A 22,043-nucleotide genomic window follows, 5' to 3' on the forward strand; every position below is an offset into this window, starting at 1 on the left:
TTCCTTGGAAAGAGCATTTGAGGAAAGCATTCCTCGTCACACACAAAACTTGGACTTTTAGTGTAGTACATGAGAGCAAAAACCCCTAAACAATTAGGAGGTACATAGGTAAATTTCCTTTTTTTTTTCTTTTTGGACGTAAATTTCTTTGACTTCATTTAAACTGGGGGCCGTACAAAACAAGCAGTCAATCCAACAGTTCTGTAAATAATCACAGTAATATAAAACCCTGAAACAACTTTACTCAAGCTGGTGTAACGATAATACTGCATCATTAACCAACCACTGTTTTTTAATTCTTCTTTGTTCAATATGATTTAGATAACTTAAGGAGTTAGCTTATAAAATGTTTTTAGGCATCTTCTTAAAATTTCAGATACCTCCTTAGCTAGTATTTCACTTCAAATTACATCTATTTTCTTTGAGAATAGAAAACAAGAAGGATATGCTCTGTAGTCCTAAAAGGTTTATGAGAACTAAATTAAGAAATCGTTGTAAGAAAGCTCTTGCCCATTCACGAACTAATGGAGGCTGGTTTGTTTTTCTCCCTTTCAATATCTACCCAATCAATTCAGATTCTTTTGTATTTCTTCTATCACTCCATTAGGTCAAAGTAGTTAAGCATTTTCTACCTAGGCTAACTCTAAGGACAAGAAAAGACAAGAGTGGAAAGGTAACATTTTAAAGATATATGAAAAACAAAAAATCTGAGCATAGAAGTTTTGCAAAATTATAAACTATTATTGAAATGGTAAAAGGATAAAAAGTCTTTCAAATAGAGAATGATAATAGTCACAAACTCAAGATATTAAGTTTATAATCGATAAAATGGTCGATATGTTAAAATATGTTATAATCGATAAAATGGTCGATATGTGTCAATAACACAATGGACTAATTCAACTATCCTTCACTCCAGTTCACTTAAATAAATAGGCTAGAAGAAATTTTCTTTTTTTAAAAAGTAATTCCACAGTTAAGAATGTAATCTAGCCATCCTTTCTTACATTACTAAAACTAAACCAGAGATCCTCATTTCTCATCTTTTCTAAACTTCATCTTTCATTTTTCTTCCAACCAAGGTAACCTATCTACTATCCTACAAATTTAGTTTTTGTTCTCTTCCTCTTTGACAAAACACTATTTTCTCTTTCTGGTCAATACACATTCATCATATTTGTTTTAAAACTTAAGTTTATTTGCATTTTCATTTAAACTTTATGAATTGTACAAAATAATAAAAAGGAAGACAAATTCAATTCCATTCCCAATAATAAATCTGGTTTATATTTAACAATGTTTCCTAGTCTTCTTTGAGAACAGAAAACATCCTTCTCATCCTCATGCACAATTACAAGATAGAATATAAATATTTGTATATTTATTTAGTAAGCATTTTCCTAAACTGCTATAATCTTCATAATTATACTAATGGCTACATAATATTCCATGAAGTAGAACTATACACTATAACCACTAACCCATTTTTTTCATTCCCAGCTAGTACCCAAAGTATGGTAGGTGGGTGCTTAAAATAATATTTGTTAAACGAATTAATAGTTCACTTTATAACCCTCAAGCGTACGGACTTTTTTTCTGTAATTCAGAATCAATTTTCTGAACCTCAATTACCTTAATACTATCTGGAGTTGTTGAATGTAGAAGAGACAGAGATAATAACCTAGATGATTTGAGTCTAGTAACCAATAACCGAAACCATCACAGTCTTAGGCAAAATTAGAAATTTATTGAGTGATTCATTCATCCAATGCATTTTTCATAAATACTTACTAAGATCTGACACTATTCTAGGAGCTGGTGATAGACAATATTGATGAAAGCCATAGCTTCTGCCTTCAAGGAGTTTCCTGTCTAGTTCTACTTTTCCACATCTCTGTCTATACCTTTATTCCACCTCAAGCCCTTCCAGATACCAAGTGCTGGCCTTCAACCTGCCTAGTTTCCTTATCATTCTCCCTCCAAAAGCCCCGTGCATAGATGTGACCCCTATTTTATTGTCCCTTTCTCCCATCTCCTTGAAGACTGGCACTCCTTCAGGATCAGCATTCTATGGAAATTTTGAAAGGAAAGAAATCTTATTTGTATATTATACTTAACAGTAGGGTGACCTCCTTTTAAAAAGGTTCAACCCACCCAAGGCAAATGTGACTTTTTAAAAACAAGCTTGATTAACCCAAATTAGTGGACTATGTGGGGCAAATTTCTTGGGCGGGGGGGGGGGGGGGCTTACTTGTCTCCTAGTCTAATAGACTAATAGAACAGCCACCTCCTCTCTCAGTATCTATTTCCAAGCAAAAACCAACACAAAAAATCAAAACGAAACTATGTAATTTGAGAGCTCCCTTTTGGATGATTACTAACCTTTGATTTATCGTAAAAAGAAAAAAAGTTAAGCTGGGACTAACAGACATTTCCAGGGGAAAGGATTTTATTACTAATCCTAGTCTAATCCCTCATTTTATAGCCAAAGAAACCAAAACACAGAAGGTGGCTCACTTAGGATATGTAGCTAGTTAGTGGCAGACAAGGCAAGGACTCAAGTCCTTTAATCCAGTATTCTTTACACTTGAGGATGTTGCCTCTACTAATGGTCAATAATAGTGACCCGGGCATATTTTAAGACATCTTTCAATAAGCTATATTGTGTTACTTGTTATTCATAATCATTATGTGGTGAATATATGCCAAATTCTGTTTAGAGATTGGTAAATTAACTTTTCAGTGTTTAATACAGAAAACAACTAATAAAAACAAGTCAAAATGAAAAAAACTACTTACGCATTACTGAAGGTCTTTCTCTGAAAATAATGCCAGATCTCAATTTGTGAATTCTGCAAGCCTCAGAGTTTGAGAAATACTGTAATGGAAAGAATAAAAATTGAACTCAAAATTAATTCCAATGAAATATTTCCCCCTAAGATGCCTGTGGATACTTAAGTTCTGTTAACAATGATAATTTTCAAAGAAAATGATTGCATATATTGTTTTCATATGCTTAAGACCCAATAAGTCATTTTCAAACATCAGCTCTTCCTTAAACACCCTTCAGTTAAGAATAGCGATACACACACACACACACACACACACACACACACACACACACACACAAAAGCAGATAATGGGGACAATGACAGAGAGAAAATAAAATAATAAATAATGGAACAAAAGAGCAAATGTGTAAAGGAGCAAGGAGTATGAAAAAAAAAATGCCTATTTCTGGGGCATGATATATCTCATTCCTACAGAAAAATACACACATTTAAGACAATTCAAATACAGACTCAAGCAACTTCCATTTACATAACAAGTTTCAAAGAAGTCAATACTTGAAAGTATTTTCCCTTTATTACAGATTTTATTATTTTTTTAATTTAAATTTTAGGTAGTTAAGATACAGTACAATTTTGGATTCTGTAGTAGAATTTAGTGATTCATCACTTACATACAACCCCCTAATGCTCATCATAACAAGTGCCTTCCTTAATACCCATCACCCATCTGGACCATCCCCCACCCACGTCCCTTCATCAACCCTCAGTTTGTTCTCTATCGTTAAGAGTCTTTTATGGCTTGGGGCGCCTGAGTGGCTCAGTTGGTTAAGCGACTGCCTTCAGCTCAGGTCATGATCCTGGAGTCCCAGGATCGAGTCCCGCATCAGGCTCCCTGCTCAGCGGGGAGTCTGCTTCTCCCTCTGAGATCCTCCTCCCTCTCATGCTCTGTATCTCTCATTCTTTCTATCTCAAATAAATAAATAAAATCTTTAAAAAAAAAAAAAAAAAGAGTCTTTTATGGCTTGTTTCTCTCTGTTCTTTTTTTCTTTTCCCCTTTCGCCTATGTTCATCTATTTTCTTTCTTAAATTCCACATATGAGTGAGATCATGTGGTACTTGTCTTTCTCTGACTTATTTCATTTAGCATAATATACTTTAGCTCCATCCATGTCATTGCAAATGGCAAGATTTCATTCTTTTTGATGGCTGAGTAATATTCCATTGTATACATATACCACATCTTCTTTATCCATTCTCAGTTGATGAACATTTGGGCTCTTTCCATAGTTTGGCTTCTATTGATAATGTTGCTATAAACATCAGGGTGCATGTATCCCTTTGAATCTGTAGTTTTATATTCTTTGGGTAAATATCTAGTAGTGCAATAGCTGGATCATAGGGTAGTTCTATCTTTAACATTTAGAGGAACCTCTATACTGTTTTCCAGAGTGGCTGCACCAGTTTGCATTCTCACCAACAGTGCAAGGGGGGTTCCCCTTACTCTGCATCCTCACCAACACCTGTTGTTTCTTATGTTCTTAATTTTAGCCATCCTGACAGGTGTGAGATGGTATCTGTTGTGGTTTTGATTTGTATTTCCCTGATGGTGAGTGATATTGAGCACCTTTTCATGTGTCTGTTAGCCATTTGTATGTCTTCTTTGGAAAAGTGTCTATTGATGTCTTCTGCCCTTTCTTAACTGGATTGTTTTCTGGGTGTTGAGTTTGATCAGTTCTTTATAGATTTCAGATACTAACCCTTTATCAGATATGTCACTTGCAAATAACTTCTCCCATTCCGTAGGCTGCCTTTTAGTTTTTTTTTGTTAATTGTTTCCTTTGCTGTGCAGAAGCTTTTTATCTTGATGAAGTCCCAATAGTTCATTTTTTGCTTTTGTTTACCTTGTCTGTGGTGATGTGTCTAGTAACAAGTTGTTATGGCTGAGGTCAAAGAGGTTTCTGCCTGTGTTCTCCTCTAGATTATTACAGATTTTAAAATACCATTTAAATAGCATCAGTTATATCAACTCCTTAACAAGACATGGTTGGGATATCATTAAGGAACCCAGGTCTTCTGACCAAGATAAGCAATTTGTATTATGGAATTCAATATGCCATCACCATATTTTCTTAAAATTGAGTAGTTTAGTAAGTTGTAGTTACGAGTAATTTTAAACACCAAATGAAAAGATGATGCCACTGATGAAGTCTTAGAGTATAGTGAATCCAACTGTATCACATTAACTTATTTTATGTTATCTTTATAATACTGAACACACGCTCACACACACAAGTTTCAGTAAGGGTCAAAAGCTTTTGCAGGAAAGCAAACTGAAACACGGTAATCACAAGCACATCAAGAGGAAGAAACCACAGCTCTAACCAACATGGAGTATCTACTGATAAGAGGGAAATAATAGCAACAGACATCAGATTTACCTAAGCTGGTGATACTTGATATGGGTGTGTTTGTGGGAAGTAGAAGAGAAAGGAGGAAAGGACCAAAATTATTTGAGTCAAAATTTGATAAAATGTCTTAGAATGGAATGAAGGATGAAAGTGAATAAGAAAGAACAACAACCCTATTACGCTTTGAACTGCTAAAAATGGTCAGGATGGATATATGTGTTTCTAAAACTAAGATACCATTCCACTTCAGACTCACTGAAAAATTTCAGTCAGTAAATATGGAGTGGCATATATATTTGGCATATATATTTTTCAAATATTTCTAAAATCTTATTGCTAGAAGATAGCAAAGAGACAATGGGACTTATGGGACATCAAATGAACTACCATTCGCATTATAGGACTCTCAGAAGAAGAAAGAGAGAAAGAGGCAGAAATCTTATTTGAAGAAATAATGGCAAAAAACTTCCCTAATCTGGGGAAGGAAAAAACACTCAGATTCAGGAAACCTAACCAGCTCCAAACAAGAGAAAGCCAAAGAAACCCACATCAAGACACATTATAATTAAAATGTGAAAAATCCAAGGACAACATATTAAAAGCAAGAGGAAAACAGCTTGTTATGTACAAAGGAATCCCCCATTAGACTATCAGTGGATTTCTCAGCACCAACTTTGCAGGCCAGAAGGGAGTGGCATGATATTCAAAGTGCTGAAAGAAAAATACTTACAACCAAGGATACTCTACCCAGAAAAATTATCATTCAGAATTGAAAGACAGATAAAGTTTTCCAGACAAGAAAAAGCTAAAGGAGTTTATCACCACTAAACTGGCCTTACAAGAAAAGTTAAGGGAACTTCTTTCATTAGTAACAAAAACACATATGAAAGAATAAGTCTCACTGGGAAATTAAATATATAGCAAAGGTAGTAGATTAATTACTTATAAAGCTAATATGAAGGTTAAAAGACAAAAGTGGTAAAAATAATTATGATTAAGATATTAGTTAAAGGATACACAAAATAAAAAGATGTGAAATGTGACATCAAAAACATAAAATGTGGAGAAGGAGAGTATAAATATTGAGCTTTAGAATGGGATCAAACTTTAGTTGTTATCGACTTAAAATAGACTGCTAGAGATACAGGCGGTTATATGTAAGCCTCATGGTAACCACAAAGCAAAAACCTATAGTAAATACACAAAAGATACGGAGAAAGGAATATAACCATCCACTAAAGAAGGGCATCAGAGGCACTCAGGTGGCTCAGTCGGTTAAGCACCCGACTCTTGCTTTTGGCTCAGGGCGTGATCTCAGGATCGTGAGATCCAGTCCTGTGTCAGGCTCCTCACTCATTGGGGAGTCTGCTTGAGATTCTCTCTCCTCCCTCTGCCCCTTCCTCCCCACCCCCAACTCCCACTCAGGCACTGTCTCTCTTTCTCTCAAATAAATAAATCTCTTAAAAAAGTCATCAAACCACAAAAGAGAGCAAAGAAGGAAAAGAGAGAAACTACAAAAACAGAAAACAACAAAATGTCAGTAAGCACATACCCATCAATAATTATTTTAAATGTAAATGGACTAAATTTTCCAATCAAAACACAGAGTAGCTAAATGGATTAAACAAAGACCCATCTATATGCTGCCTACAAGAGACACATTTTAGATGTAAGGGCACACACAAATTGAAAGTGAAGGGATCGGGGCACCTGGGTGGCTCAGTCAGTTGAGAGTCTGACTCTTGGCTTAGGCTCAGGTTATGATCTCAGGGTCCTGAGATCAAGCCCCAAGCACAGAGCCTGCCTGTTCCTCTCCCTCTGCTCTTCCCCCCACCCCCACTCCCTCTCTGGAATAAATAAAAACTTAAAAAAAAAAAAAAAAGAAAGTGAAGGGATGGAAAAAAAAGGTGAAGAGAGGGAAAAAGATATTCCATGAAAATGGAAACCAAAGAAAGCTGGAATAGCTACATCTATATTAGACAAAACAGACTTCAAAACAAAGACTATAATGGGAACAAAGAAGGGTGTTACATAATGATAAAGGGGTCAATCCAACAAGAGGATATAACATTATTTTAAAGATTTTATTTATTTATTTGAGAGAGAGAGAGCGAGCATGAGTAGGGGGAAGAGTAGAGGAACAAGCAGACTCCTTGCTGAGTGCAGAGCCTGATGCGGGGATTATAGGGATACAGGACTGAGCCGACATCAAGAGTCAGATGCTTAGCCGACTGAGCCACCCAGGTGCCCCAGAATACACATTCTTCTCAAGTGCACATCCGACATTTTCCAAGATAGATCATAGGCTAAGCTACAAATTAATAAATTTAAGAGGATTAAAATTATATCAAGCATCTTTTCCAACCACAATGGTATGAAACCAGAAATTAATGAAATTAGGAAAACTAGAAAATTCTGTTTTGTTTTGTACTTTAATTCTACATATAAGTGAAATCATATGATATTTTTCTCTGACTTCTTTAACTTAGATGCCCTCAAGGTCCATCCATGTTGTCACAAATGGGAAGATTTCATTCTTTTTATGGGTGAGTAATATTCCACTGTATATATGTGTACACACACATACCACATCTTCTTTATCCATTCATCTATTGATGGATTAGTTAGGTTGCTTCCATATCTTGGCTACTGTAAACAATGCTGTAATGAACACAGGGGTGGGTGCATATATCTTTTTGAACTGGTGGTTTTATTTTCTGTGGATAAACACTCAGAAGTGGAATTGCTAGAATGTATGGTAGTTCTATTTTTAATTTTTGGGGGAAATTCCACAGTTTTCCACATTAGCTGTGCCAATTTACATTCCCATCAATAGTGCATAAGGAGGGTTCCCTTTTCTCCACATCATTGCCAACACATATTATTTATTGTTATTTGATAACAGCACTTCTAACAGGTGTGAGGTGATCTCATTGTGTTTTTGATTTGCATTTCCCTGATGATTTAGCGATGTTGAGTATCTCTTCATGTACCTGTTTGCCATTTGTATGTCTTCTTTGGAAAAAAATGTCTATTCAGATCCTCTGCCCATTTTTTCACTGGATTGCTTGTTTTTTTTTTTGTTATTGAGTTATACAAATCCTATATGTATTTTGGATATTAACCCCTTGTCAGATATATAATTTACAAATATTTCCTCCCATTTGGTAGGTTGCCCTTTCATTTTGTTAATGGTTTCCTTTGCTCTGCATAGCTTTTTAGTTTGATGTAGTCCCAACTTGTTTATTTTTGCTCTTGTTGCCTTCATTTCTGGTGTCAAATTCCAAAAAATCATCACCAAGATCAATGTCTAGGAGGTTACTAAGTTTTCTTCAAGAAGTTTTATGGTTTCAGGTCTTATGCTTGAGTCTTTAATCTATTTTGGGTTAATTTTTGTGTATGGTGAAAGATAGTGATCCAGCTTCATTCTTTTACATGTGGCTGTCCAGCTTGCCCATCACCATTTATTAAAGAGACTGTCCATCCCCACTGTATAGTCTTACCTCCTTTGCCATCGATTAATTAGCTATGTAAGCATAGGTTTATTTCTGGGCTCTCTATTCTGTTCTATTGATCTATGGGTCCGTTTTTATGCCAATATCATACTGTTTTGATTACTCTACCTTTGTAATATAGTTTGAAATCAGGAAGTGGGATTCCTCCAGCTTTGTTCTTCTTTCTCAAGATTGCTTTGGCTACTCAGAATCTTTTGCAGTTCCACACAAATTTAGGATTTCTATGAAAAATGCCATTGGAACTTTAATAGAAATTGCATGCAATCGGTAGATGGCTCATTTTATGTTTTGAACTGCTAAAAATGGTCAGGATGGGTATATGTGTTTCCAAAACTAAGACATCACTCCAGACTCACTGAAAAATTTCAGTCAGTAAATATGGAGGGGCATATATATTTGGCGTATATATTTTTCAAATATTTCTAAAATCTTATTGCTAGAAGATAGCAAAGAGACACTGGGACTTATGGGACATCAAATGAACTACCATTTGCACTATAGGACTCTCAGAAGAAGACAGAAAGAGGCAGAAATCTTATTTGAAGAATAAGATTTGGGCACTATGGACATTTTAACAATATTAATTCTTTCAATCCATGGAATATCTTTCCATTTATTTGTGTCTTCTTCAATTTCTTTGATCATTGTCTTACAGTTTTTAGGGTACAGGTCTTTCACCTCCTTGGTTAAATTTATTCCTAGATATTTTATTCTTTTCAATGTAATTGTAAATGGATTTGTTTTCTTAATTTCTCTGATAGTTCATTATTAGTGTATGGAAACACAACAGATTTGTTATACTGATTTTGCATCCTGCAACTTTACGGAATTCATGCCCAGTGTGGTATGTCAATGTACTTCCTGCAACTACATATATTATCTTTCAGCACAGACTCCTATAAATTGCTATTATTTTTAGTCAAACCTTTTATTTTCAGATAATTATAGATTCACATTCAGTTGAAAGAAATAATAAAGATCTGGCACACCTTTTACCCAGTTTCCCCCAATGACAACATCTTACAAAACTATAATACAATATCACAGTCAGAATACTGCATTGATGAATTTACCTATCTTGTTTTGATTTCCCCAGTTTGACTTGTATTCGTGTGTGTGTGTGTTTGTGTGCATGTGGGTATATTTAGTTCTATGCATTTTTATCACATACGCAGCTTCATGTATTCATCACCAAGGTCAAGATACAGAATAATTCTATCACAAGGGTTCCTAAGCTGACCTTTAATAAATATGCCCACTTCCCTCCTGCTCCCCCCAACCACCGTCCCTAAATCCCTATGGAGTGGTATGTTTTTACCAGAGAGTGCATATAGCCTGAGAAAGGAAAAGATAATGTCTCCAAAAGCAATACCCCCATACAAAGTAGGTGCAGAAACAAACCAAAGGAAAAAGTGTAAATATATATGGTGTGAAAAGACTTGCTGGTCACATTTACTTAGCCATCTGGAACATTATATTTGAATATAATTATACAAACATATAAATGCACAGACATATGAATGCACAAAAAAGTATAAGAAGGACAGAGTGGTCATCTACTAAAGCACAACGAAGACTAATCTCCTTACTTCCAAGATAAATTTGTCTATCATGGATAAATTCTAGACTAGAATCAAGTGGACAATGTAAAATAGTGCTACAAGACAGCTACAACAGGAATTCCTAGATATATAAGAACATAAAAAGGAGTCTTCTACTGTGTTCAGGGGCAACCCCACCCCTCATCCAGAAATTAGGTTGGAACTAAAGTAGCTGGTATTCCCTTGGGAATATGGATCTAGTCTGGAAAGAAGAGGAACAGACTGGAAATTATTGAGTGTTAACGTACAGATACCTCCTCTCCAGACAGACTATAAAACAATTCAAAGTCAGGAACCCTGTCCTTTATTTCTTTTGATTCCCTCATATAAATTATAGCAGTTACAAACACATGATAGGTTTGTAAATATTTTTTAGATTAATGAGGTCAGCACAGTAGGAAAAAAATGGGAAAGTTACGACACCACAGAATCACAGGATTTTGGAGCCAGGAAAGGTCCTTGGAGATTTAGTTTCAATTCTTCTTTTTATAATTGAAGAAGTTGAGACATAAAAGTTAAACAGCTTATCCAAGACCAAATACATCAGTTTATGACTCACCTCTCATGGCTTTTAACTTGGAGTTCTACTACACCATACTTCAAGAATGGAAGAGAAGAAAGCAATTCCCTGGGGAGATCTAAGTGTTAGCTAGTGAACATAGGCTTTGATGAACAAAAAAGTTAATAGGTAAGTGGGAGAAGTTAAACTAGTTGATGAGTATGAGGCAATTAGCAGGTAATAAAAAGAACAGATGACCAAAATAAGAGAAAAGAGTAAAACAGAAAAGGAAGAAAGATGAACAAAGAGATATGGCAAGAAAAGGAATAAAAAAGATGAGGGGGGAAAGGCATAAAAGGAATAAAAGTTAAAAAGTGCAGAAATGGAGGGAGAAAAGTAGGAAATGGTTAAGAGAGATGAGGAGGGAAGCTTGGCTGGTTCAGCCGGTGGAGCACGACTTTTGGTTTCGGGGTTGTAAGTTCGAGCCCCATGCTGGGTGTAGAGATTACTTAAAAATAAAACCTTAAAAAAGAAGTGGGGGGAATGAGGAAATAGTATCTGGAGAATTTTTTTTTAAAGATTTTATTTATTTATTTGAGAGAGAGTGAGTGAGAGAGAGAGAGAGAGAGAGAAGGAGCAGGGGGAGCAGCAGAGGGAGAGGGAGAAGCAGACTCCCCGCTGAGCAGGGAGCCCAACATGGGGCTCAATCCTGGGACTCCAGGATCATGACCTGAGCAGAAGGCAGACGCCTAACTGACTGAGCCACCCAGGCACCCTGGTATCTGGAGAATTTTTAATGCTATTTATATTCTTTAAACATAAGGAACCTATGAAATTTACCACTCCTATAGTGAAATTAGATTGCATATAAATTAATGGTAACAACAAATATCAACTACCAATCCTGTAATGAAAATCTGTTCATATTCAGCACTGCATATGAAATGCAAATATATGGTACATACCAGTCTAGAGTGAAAGAGAAGTCTTGTTTTAAATTTTGTCTCTTGCACCATCTTTTTTTACTTAATTTCCCATATGCATACCACTCCCACATCTCAAAGTTCTTACTTCCTCTTTAAATTATCATAAGCATTTGTTAGCTAGTATCTGAAATGAATTGTTGCTTCCATTGGAATCTTCCCAAAAGTTTCTCTCAAGTATATAATATCTGGTTTTTCTTCTCTATGTCTTAGCCATATACAAGCTATTTGGAATAGTACTCACTGATTAAATAAGAACTTAAAAAAAAAGAAATAGTACTCATTGGGGTGATTAAAAATACATTACATAAGACAAGCAATCTCAAATTCAGCTACATAAATATATAATAAAAAATAAGATCCACTGATTTAAAATATCACTGTTTTTGAAAAGTAGACAGATAGGATTTACAGTTTTGTCATTGGATTAATGTTGAGCATTTTCATTTTTTTTAAGATTTATTTATTTGAGAGAGAGAGAGTGCGTATGCATAGCAGGGGGAGTGGCAGAAGGAGAGGGAGAGACAGAATCCTCAAGCAGACTTCCTGCTGAGCATGGAGCCCAACTCAGGGCTACATTCCAGGACCCTGTGATCAACTGACTGAGCCACCCAGGTACCCCAAGCATTTTGATTTCTTATTTCATCTTACCACCTATTTAAATATATTTTAAAAGCCTTTTTAAAAATCCTTTTTTACTTTTCCCCACGAACTATAATAAGTAATACATTTATTTGTTAAGAAGCACCTGAAAAGGATTGTTGAGAATACCTGAAAACAACTTTGAGAATTCTGTTATTCTTCCAGTTAATAATGATTAATATAATTTTTTAATCTGTAGGATTTACTAGGATTTACTAGATGATCAATGACTATAAACAAACAATTCATACAATTCATGCCCAAATACTAAAATGCTTGGAAGAATTGCTGGCCTTGCAAATAATTAAAGAAATTAAACTTTGAGGTACTACATTATAATTTTTCTAAAAAGTAATCCAGCAAGTACTTAAAACTAATTGTACTCTTTTTTTGTTTTGTTTTAAGATTTTATTTATTTGACAGAGAGAGAGACAGCGAGAGAGGGAACACAAGCAGGGGGAGTGGGAGAGGGAGAAGCAGGCTTCCCGCTGAGCAGGGAGCCCGATACAGGGCTCAATCCCAGGACCCTGGGACCATGACCTGAGCCGAAGGCAGACGCTTAACCGACGGAGCCACCCAGGTGCCCCAAAACTAATTGTACTCTTATCAACTAATTCAATTCTGGTGAAATCATCTCAAGAAAATATTTTTTAAAAATCAATCTTCTGGTCTAGATTTACAACTGTATGTCTTTAGAGACTCATAACATTTTTTTAAATTTTATTTATTTATTTATTTAAAGAGCAAGGAGGGGAGGGGCAGAGGGAGAGAGAAAAATCTCAAGCAGACTCTGCGCCAAGTGCAGAGCCCAATGCAGGGCTCCATCTCACGATCCCAAGACCATGACCTGAGCTGAAATCAAGAGTCAGATGCTTAACTGACTGAGCCACCCAGGTGCCCCAAAACTAATAGAATTTTTTAAAAAAGGCCTTAGAAGTCTTTTGGTTCAGTCTCAACATTTTGTTGATGAGGAAATTAAAATGTAGAAAGGTAAATTTGATTTGCCCAAAAGCTCATCAGTAACAGAGCAGGGCCCGAAACTCCTTATCCCAGATCTTTTGCTACGACAGTTGACCCTTGAACAGTGTGGGGGTATCAGCCCTCGGTGCAGTCGAAAATATGCATATAACTTTTGACCCCCCAAAACTTAACTATTACTTGCCTACTGCTGACCAGAAGCTTTACCAATAACATAGTCGATTAACACATACTTTGTATGTTATATGTATTGCATACTGAAGAAGAGAAGCTGAAGAAAAGAAAATGTTATTAAGAAAATCATAAGGGAAAATGCATTTACACTACTGTACTTTAAAAATCTACATATAAATAGACCCACTCAGTTCCAACTGGTGTTGTTCAAGGGTCAACTGTAGATATACTATGTAGACTATTCCACAGAAGCCTGAAACAATGACCCATAATTGACAAGGGTAAGCAAATCAGCTTGGTTAGATGATGTATTGTTCTTTCTAAACAACCCGATGGTCAGAACCAGTCCTAGACAAAGTATATCTTCTATTCTTTAAAATCCCTTAACAAATTTTCAGCAATCAAACCAACCTCCAGGATTTTCCCTTTCTTCTTATTCTCATGAAAACGTATTAGTTACACTAACTGCTGCTCACTTTCAAAATCATATCACCACCTATGACTTGCCATCGAGACCCAAAATGCCTACTTGACAACTCTACCTGTTTATCTAATAGCCAAAACCAAACTATTTCTTTGGTAAAGCTGCACTAGCTTTAACCTAAACACACTTCTCTCACACGTGCATATACTTATACTCTATAAATTCACCAGGAAGGGGATAAATTTGAACATGGGATTTTGCCTATTCATATTATCAAAGGAGTTGATATTCTCAAGGGAATGTGAGCTCCAGGAAATAAATAAATAAATAAATAAATAAATAAATAAATAAATAAACAAACAAACATTGCAGGAGTACAAGGGAGGGGTAGGGAAAAAAGGCCAAAACCAGAACAACCTATCCCAGAGGAAACAGAATTTATGGTCCAGACCAAACACATTTCTTAGATAAGCATAACAAACATCCTCAGGAAACTAAAGTAGGATATTAGGAAAATAATAAGGAAAAATAAAGAACCAACTAGAGATATTGGGTGTTAAAAATGTAATAACCGAAAAATTTAAAGTAGGTTAAATAACAAAATGCATACAGTAAAAAATAAAATCAGTAAGGAGATGATCAGGATGAGATGTTAGGAAGGTATAAATAAATGGAAGATATATATTATAAAAGTTTGAAAATATGGAGGCTTAACAGAATGAGAAGACAACCCACTGACTGGGAGAAATACTTGCAAAAGATGTATCTGATATAGGACTGTTATCCAAAGTATATAAAGAACACCTGAAATTCAACAATAAAACAAACCACCTGATTAAAAAATGGGCAAAAGACCTGAACAGATGCTCACCAAAGAAGATAAACAGAAGACGAGGAAGCATATGAAAAGACGTTCCACATCATATATCACTAGGGAAATGCAAAGTAAAGTAACAATGAGATACCACCATACCCCTATTAGAAGAGCCAAAATCCAGGACCCTGACACCTAATGATGGCAAGGATGTGGGGCAACAGAAACTCTCATTCACTGCTGGTAGGAATGCAAGATGGCACATACAGTCAGTCTGGAAGACAGTTTGGTAGTTTCTGACAAAACTAGGCATACTCTTACCATATAATCCAGCAATCACACTTCTAGGCATTTACATATATGAGCTGAAAACATGTCCATAAAAAAACTGTATGTGGATGTTCACAGCAGCTTTATTCATAATTGCCACACCTTGGAAAGAACTAAGGTGTTCTTCAGTAGGTGAACAGATAAACTGTGATACATCCAGACAATGGAATATTACTCAGTTCTAAAAAGAAATGAGCTATTAAGCCACAAAAGGACACAGAAGAACCTTACATGCATATTACTAAGTGAAAAAAGTCAACCTGAAAAGACTACATACTGTATGATTCCAACTATAGGACATTCTGGAAAAGGCAAAACTTGGAGACAGTAAAAAGATCGGGATTGCCAATGGTTAGAGAGGAGGGATAAATAGGCTAAGCACAGAGGATTTTTAGGGCAGTGAAACTATTCTGTATCTGTCATTATATATATGTCATTATACATTTGTCAAAACCCACAGAATGTACAACACAAAAGGGAACCGTAATGCAAACTATGGACTTTGGGTGATAATCATGTGTCAACGTAGGTTCACAGATTGTAACAAACGTCCTACTCTGGTGTGGGATGTTTATCATGGGGGAGGCTGTGCCTGTGCTGGGGACAGGAGTATATGGGAACTCTGTACTTTCTCTTCAATTTTGCTGTGAATCTAAAACTGCTATAAAAAATAAAGTGCATTTGAAAGGAGAAAAATTAAAGAATTAGTTCTGAACCCCCACCAAACACAGAGGCTAGAAAAATTAGAGTCAACATCTAAATAATAGGACTTTCAGGGGCACCTGGGTGGCTCAGTCGTTAAGCGTCTGCCTTCGGCTCAGGTCATGATCCCAGGGTCCTGGGATCGAGCCCCACATCGGGCTCCCTGCTCAGCGGGAAGCCTGCTTCTCCCTCTCCTACTCCCCCTGCTTGTGTTCCCTCTCCCGCTGTTTCTCTGTCAAATAAAATCTTAAAAAAAAAAAACAAAACCAAAAAACTCTTAGAGAGCTTCTTGGAGGTAACATGTCAGTGTTCTGACTGATCCTTGAACAAACCAGGCATGTTCCAGTCTCTGGGGCTTTTCTACCTGCTGCTCTCAGTACCCGGACTAGCCTTCCCGGATGCCAGCCAAGCCAGCCCATCCTCAGGCGCTCCCTTCTCGGTCACCATCTCAGTGAAGCTTTCCCTGGCCACCCTATTTAAAAGGTCAACAGCCTTCCACATCCAACACTTCATATTCTCTTTCCTTGTTCTGATTTTCTCACCTTATTACTTTTCACCACCTAACATAGTACATACTATACTTACTCATTTTATTATCTCTTTCTTTGTCTATCCACAAGATTATAAGTTCAATGAGGGTAGGAATTTTTCTGTTTCAGTCACTGCTATATAACCAATAACTAGTACAGTGCCTAGAGAATAGTGTGTGGTCAATATTTGTTGAATGAATGAATGAACAAGTTGAGGTATCCGAAAGTAAAGGAATCATTTTAAAATGTGGCAGATACGATGATTTGAATGCCATGTAGAAGTTAGAAGCAATTAAATGGATGCACACAGCAACACTGATAAATTTTTTATTTATTTTTATTTTTTTAAAGATTTTATTTATTTATTTGACAGAGAGCGAGAGAGACAGCGAGAGAGGGAACACAAGCAGGGGGAGTGGGAGAGGGAGAAGCAGGCCACCCGTGGAGCAGGGAGCCCGATGCAAGGCTCGATCCCAGGACCCTGGGATCATGACCCGAGCCGAAGGCAGACGCTTAACGACTGAGCCACCCAGGCGTCCCCCGATAAATTTTTTAAATTTACTGAATGAAAATAGGAAGAAACAGAAAGGAATGTATAACAAGAAAGCTTTCACTTATATACATTAAAAAACATCACTATAGTTTTCAAAGATACATTCAGGATGATATGCTAAATATCTAAAGTGGGTATCTACAGGGGAAAGAGAATGAGAGTGAAAATGGAGCATAAAGAAAGATGAAATTAAAGCAGGGCCCCTGCCTTAGCATAGGCCAATGACGAAAGCATACCATGAAATGAGAAATAACGATTAAATCAATTCCCTGTACCTAAGGTGCTCTCACCCCACTTTCTCTCAAATAGAGATATTTTACAAAACTCAAATCATCATGACCTTGAGAAGACCGATTTCAGTAGAGTGTTATAAGAAGGAAAGCCCAACTGGAACGAGCTGAGGAGAACACAGGAGGTGAGGAAGTATCCATAACCCTTTGTAGGCATTTTGATGTGAAGGGGAGTTGAGAAACAGAGTGGCAACTGGTAGAAGACATGGAATCAACAGAGGCCTTAAGGAAAAAAAAAAAAAAGAAGAATGAAATTAATTAATGGGGATTTGCCAATGGCAATCATCCAGAGAGAAAGAAAATGAGGATGAAGGAGAAAAAGATGATGACTATAAAAGCAAAACCTTAAGAAAGTGTGAGAAGATGGGATGTAAAACATAGGGTCTGATTACAGAGGCAAGGATTTACCTCATTGTAAAAACAAGCTTTCCATCATAATGTATTTAATGATAATTTTTCTGAATATTCAGGCTTTGGTGAGGTAGGTTCTTAACCTTTTTAAAGTCATGAACCTCCCTGAGAATCTGATTAGTGCTAAGGATCTTCTCTCCCTTAAAATACACAAACATGTACATATTCAGATAAAACTTTACATACAACTTCAGGGGGTTCACTGAGCCATGCTCCCCAAAGTAGTCCATACACAAGTCTGTTTTTTGTCTTTTTTAAATTTTATTTTTTTAAAGATTTTATTTATTTATTTGAGAGAGAGAGACACAGCGAGAGAGGGAACACAAGCAGGGGGAGTGGGAGAGGGAGAAGTAGGCTTCCCGAGGAGCAGGGAGCCCGATGCAGAGGCTCGATCCCAGGACCCTGGGATCATGACCTGAGCCGAAGGCAGATGCTTAACGACTGAGCCATCCAGGCGCCCCTTGTTTCTACTTTTTTTTTTTTTTAAGATTTTATTTATTTATTTGACAGAGAGAGACACAGCCAGAGAGGGAACACAAGCAAGGGGAGTGGGAGAGAGAGAAGCAGGCTTCCCGCGGAGCAGAGAGCCTGATGCGGGGCTCGATCCCAGGACCCCGGGATCATGACCTGAGCCTAAGGCAGACGCTTAACGACTGAGCCACCCAGGCGCCCCTGTTTTTAGTTTTTAATTAAAGTATCACATATGTATAGAAACGGTACAACTCCGTGAATTTCCAGAGTGAACATACTACCTATTATAAATATCTCCCAGGTCAAGAAATAGAACACTACCAGTAACAGGAAGCCCTCCGTCCCCCTTGAATCTTCCCAAAAAAGAACTACTATCTTGACTTTTAATGCGAGATGAGTTTTGTCTGTTTCTGCACTTTTACATAAACGGAAGGCAGAAGGATTCATATAGAATGTATTCTTGGTCTAGCTTTTCTCACTCTCCAATGTGTGTTTGAGACAGTCTTACTCATACGCATAGCAGTAATTTGTTAGTTTTCATTTCTGTAGAGTTTTTCATTTTAAGAATATATCACAATTTTATTTATCCACTCTATTATTAATAGACACTTGGCTTGTTTCCAATGTTAGGCTATTATAAATAATTACAAAGCCACACAGAGTTTTCTACATTTCTGAGGCACAAATGCAGGCATTAAAAAAATTGCTAGGATGTAGCGTATGAGTATATTCAACTTTGGTACATAATGCCAGACAGTGTTCCAAAATGACTGTAAGAAGACCTTATATTTGATGGGTAAGATGGTTTAGAAATAAAGACTTCTTGGGGCGTGGGTCCTAGGATAGAGCCCCGCATCAGGCTCCCTGCTCCGCAGGAAGCCTGCTTCTCCCTCTCCCACTCCTCCTGCTTGTATTCCCTCTCTCGCTGTTAAATAAATAAATAAAATCTTAAAAAAAAAAAAGAAATAAAGACTTCTTTTTCACAAGCAGAAACATTCCTCTCACTGAGCTCTCTAAAATAACAGTTTGCTGTTGTTTTTGCTTTAATTAAGTCATTGCTGAACATAACTATACGAAGACTATAAAAACAGTAGTTAAGTGCTCTGGAATTAGTTTGGCCAAGTTCAAACCCCAGCTGTATCCAGTGGTAAATGATAAGATAAGCAAACAAATAGGTGCTTCAGGTATTACAAAAAGGGGAAACCACAAGACACTTTAAATTTAATTCAAATAATTTTATTTAAATAATTTAACAATGTGGTATCTTTTTAAAAAACAGAACTTTGCTGATTTTGCTTATCTTTTCCTTATTTGATGGCTTGGAATTGATTTTCTTGTGAATCACGTAAGTGGTACCATAATCACTTCAATGCTTGATGATGTAAATGTTTAGAGACAGGAAATCATGACTCCGATTCTCTCATTCATTCATCTAATAAATATTTATTGAATACTTATTGAAAAAGACATGTGTCTGTTTTACTTTTGATAGTCTAGCATCTGAACTCCCCTCCTATGCTTACAGACTCTGCCACTATATATGTCTTCAAAGGAAGCTGGGGCCTAAAATCAACCACATAAGCCAAAGAGGTCACAGAGTTGCTTTCTACTTAGGGACAAGGCACATAGACTGGTCAATTAGATGCTTTCATGCAGAATTTTAATCTAGACCTAAAGTTGCTAAGACAGTTTAAAATTCATTTTTAGGGCAGTAACATGTAGCACACAGTGGTGATGTGTTAGCAATGGCATCCAGTGTCCTGCGGGGTAGTCGATGGTGTCTTAAACAGGAAAAGGGTAATTCTATAGCATGACTATGACTTTGGTCTAATTCTGAGGTTGGTTGATTGGTTTCCTATTTGTTCTCAGAGTCTGGTTCTCCAGTCTTCCAAGTCATTTCTGTAAGCTAAAGGATATTACTTTCAATAAATACCTCTTCTTTTGCTTCAGCAAACCAGAGCTGATTTCTGTTGTTTGCAACCAAGAATGGTAACGTTACCACGTGCCAGGCTCTGTAGCAGGGCACTGGGAACACAAAGACAAATGCTATGGCCCCACTTTCCAGGAGTGAATAGAGCAGGCAAATAAAGAAGCAATTACAATAAGTGATAAGTCTATAACAGAAGTAATCACAGAAAGCACAAGAAAGACACACAGTTTAGGCTTGAGGAGTCAGAAAAGTAAGGGATGTCATTTAAATCCAGAAATATGACCAGGGTAATAAAGGAGAGACGGAAGGTCATTCCAAAGAGAAGGAGCAACAAATAAAAGGCATATAACCTTTTCTCTGCTCATCACCTCCTTCTAACACAGTATCAAAAGCGTATTTGAAGGACAAAAATGACAAAAGCAGACTGAAGGGTTTGTGGAAGGGGATCAGAAACAGTCATTGTGACGATGGTGGCACTACTGAGCTTGCTAATCTGAAAATGAACCTCATGCCTAAAAGACACACCCACCCACCAGCATCGCTACTGTCTCCACCGCAAAGCTGGCCACAACTACCTTCCTTTGCTCTATCCTTCTCACCTACCTCAGTCACTTCTCAGAACAGTCAACTAGGGAGTTCTGGGGTTTTGGGGGGGTTTTTGGTTGGTTGTGGTGGGGGGAGGTGTAGGAATCATGAATGAGTGGATAAAGGAATTGAAAAGAGAAGTAAAGGTGTTAACCAACGGATGAGAGTAGTGAAGCACACGGGGCATTCTGCCAACTGCTTACACTAGTTTTGCTTAATGGTAGGTACAACTCTAAAGAGAAAAAAACTGATGTAAAATATTTTACATAACAGGACATATGTGTGTGTGTGTATGCATGTTGTGTATGCTCCTTCAGAAATTATAAAATTTCAGTATTGATATAGGTCATTTTTAGAGATTTACCTTTTAAAATTATATTAGGCATATACATATATATATTATTTTCACTGTTTACTTCTTATAAGAACTATGATCTTCATTAGTTTTATAAGCTCTAGTATTTTCAGTCATCTACTGTATGGACACCTATGCTTGAATAGGAAAAAAAATCACCATAAAAGTAAACTAACAAACTAACCAAAACCACTATAAGAAAAATCTGATAAAGGAGGCTGAAAACAATGATCAGTGACATGTCATTCTCAAAAGTGACATCAAAGTTATAGAACAAAATGATTTGAATATTCTAAAATCTGTAATCCTCCTTTGAAGAAACTGGTATTCACTACCATGTGAAGGATAGATATGAAAAAATAAGTTTCATTTCAGTTTCATAAATTCATTGGTCTAACAATTCACTTCAGTCATATCAAACTCCACGCCACCTTTGCAAATTCATTTCTTTCTGCCAGAATGCCCTTGTTAAAATGGCCTGGCTCTGCATAATATTTGAGACCTGCTTTTTGAAGTCTTCCCCAAGCCCTTTCTCCAGGAGAGACTGTTATTCTCAGGAGAATCCTGTACATATCTCTATTATGATTATCACATTAATACTATAATCGTTTCTTTGAACATGTACTCTTCACAACTAGATTAGAAATTCTTTGAGAGTAGGCAATGTTACATCTCTATCTCCGTAAATATCTGTTTTAGCAGTCTCTAGCAGAGAACAGGCAGTCAGCAAGTGCTTGCTGAAGAGAGAATGGCATGATGTATTCATAATGATATTAATATAAGGTTATTTGTGTTCATGAAATAGCATGACTCAAACTTCAAATTCTGTATGCGGAAGCTAAAAAATCAGATCTCACTGGTTTTTATTTGAAAAAGGGAGATATTTTTACAGCTTTCAAAATAATCACCTATGGACTGGGGATGAAATAATTTTGTTACATTAACTACTATATAAAGCCAACGAGTGAGTGCTCTTTTTATTTAAAAAATGCTAATTTTATTTCACATTATTTAGTATTCCTTTGTAATCACCACCTTTAAGATATCTACTTAGCT

At 36.5% G+C, this 22,043-nt stretch overlaps 1 protein-coding gene across 6 annotated transcripts in view; it reads right to left on the reverse strand.

Moving 5' to 3' along the window:
* The window catches only part of DENND4A (DENN domain containing 4A), a 132,288-nt gene that overhangs the window by 96,407 nt on the left and 13,838 nt on the right, over nucleotides 1–22,043 (reverse strand). For all 6 annotated transcript variants that reach the window (XM_032417417.1, XM_032417416.1, XM_032417415.1 and 3 more), the window contains exon 2: nucleotides 2,800–2,878. The gene's annotated coding sequence lies outside the window, so the exon portion shown is untranslated. The remainder of the gene's footprint in view (nucleotides 1–2,799; nucleotides 2,879–22,043) is intronic.

This window comes from Phoca vitulina, unplaced genomic scaffold (assembly GCF_004348235.1).
Source record: "Phoca vitulina isolate PV1807 unplaced genomic scaffold, GSC_HSeal_1.0 scaffold20, whole genome shotgun sequence".
Classification (NCBI taxonomy): Eukaryota; Metazoa; Chordata; class Mammalia; order Carnivora; family Phocidae; genus Phoca; species Phoca vitulina.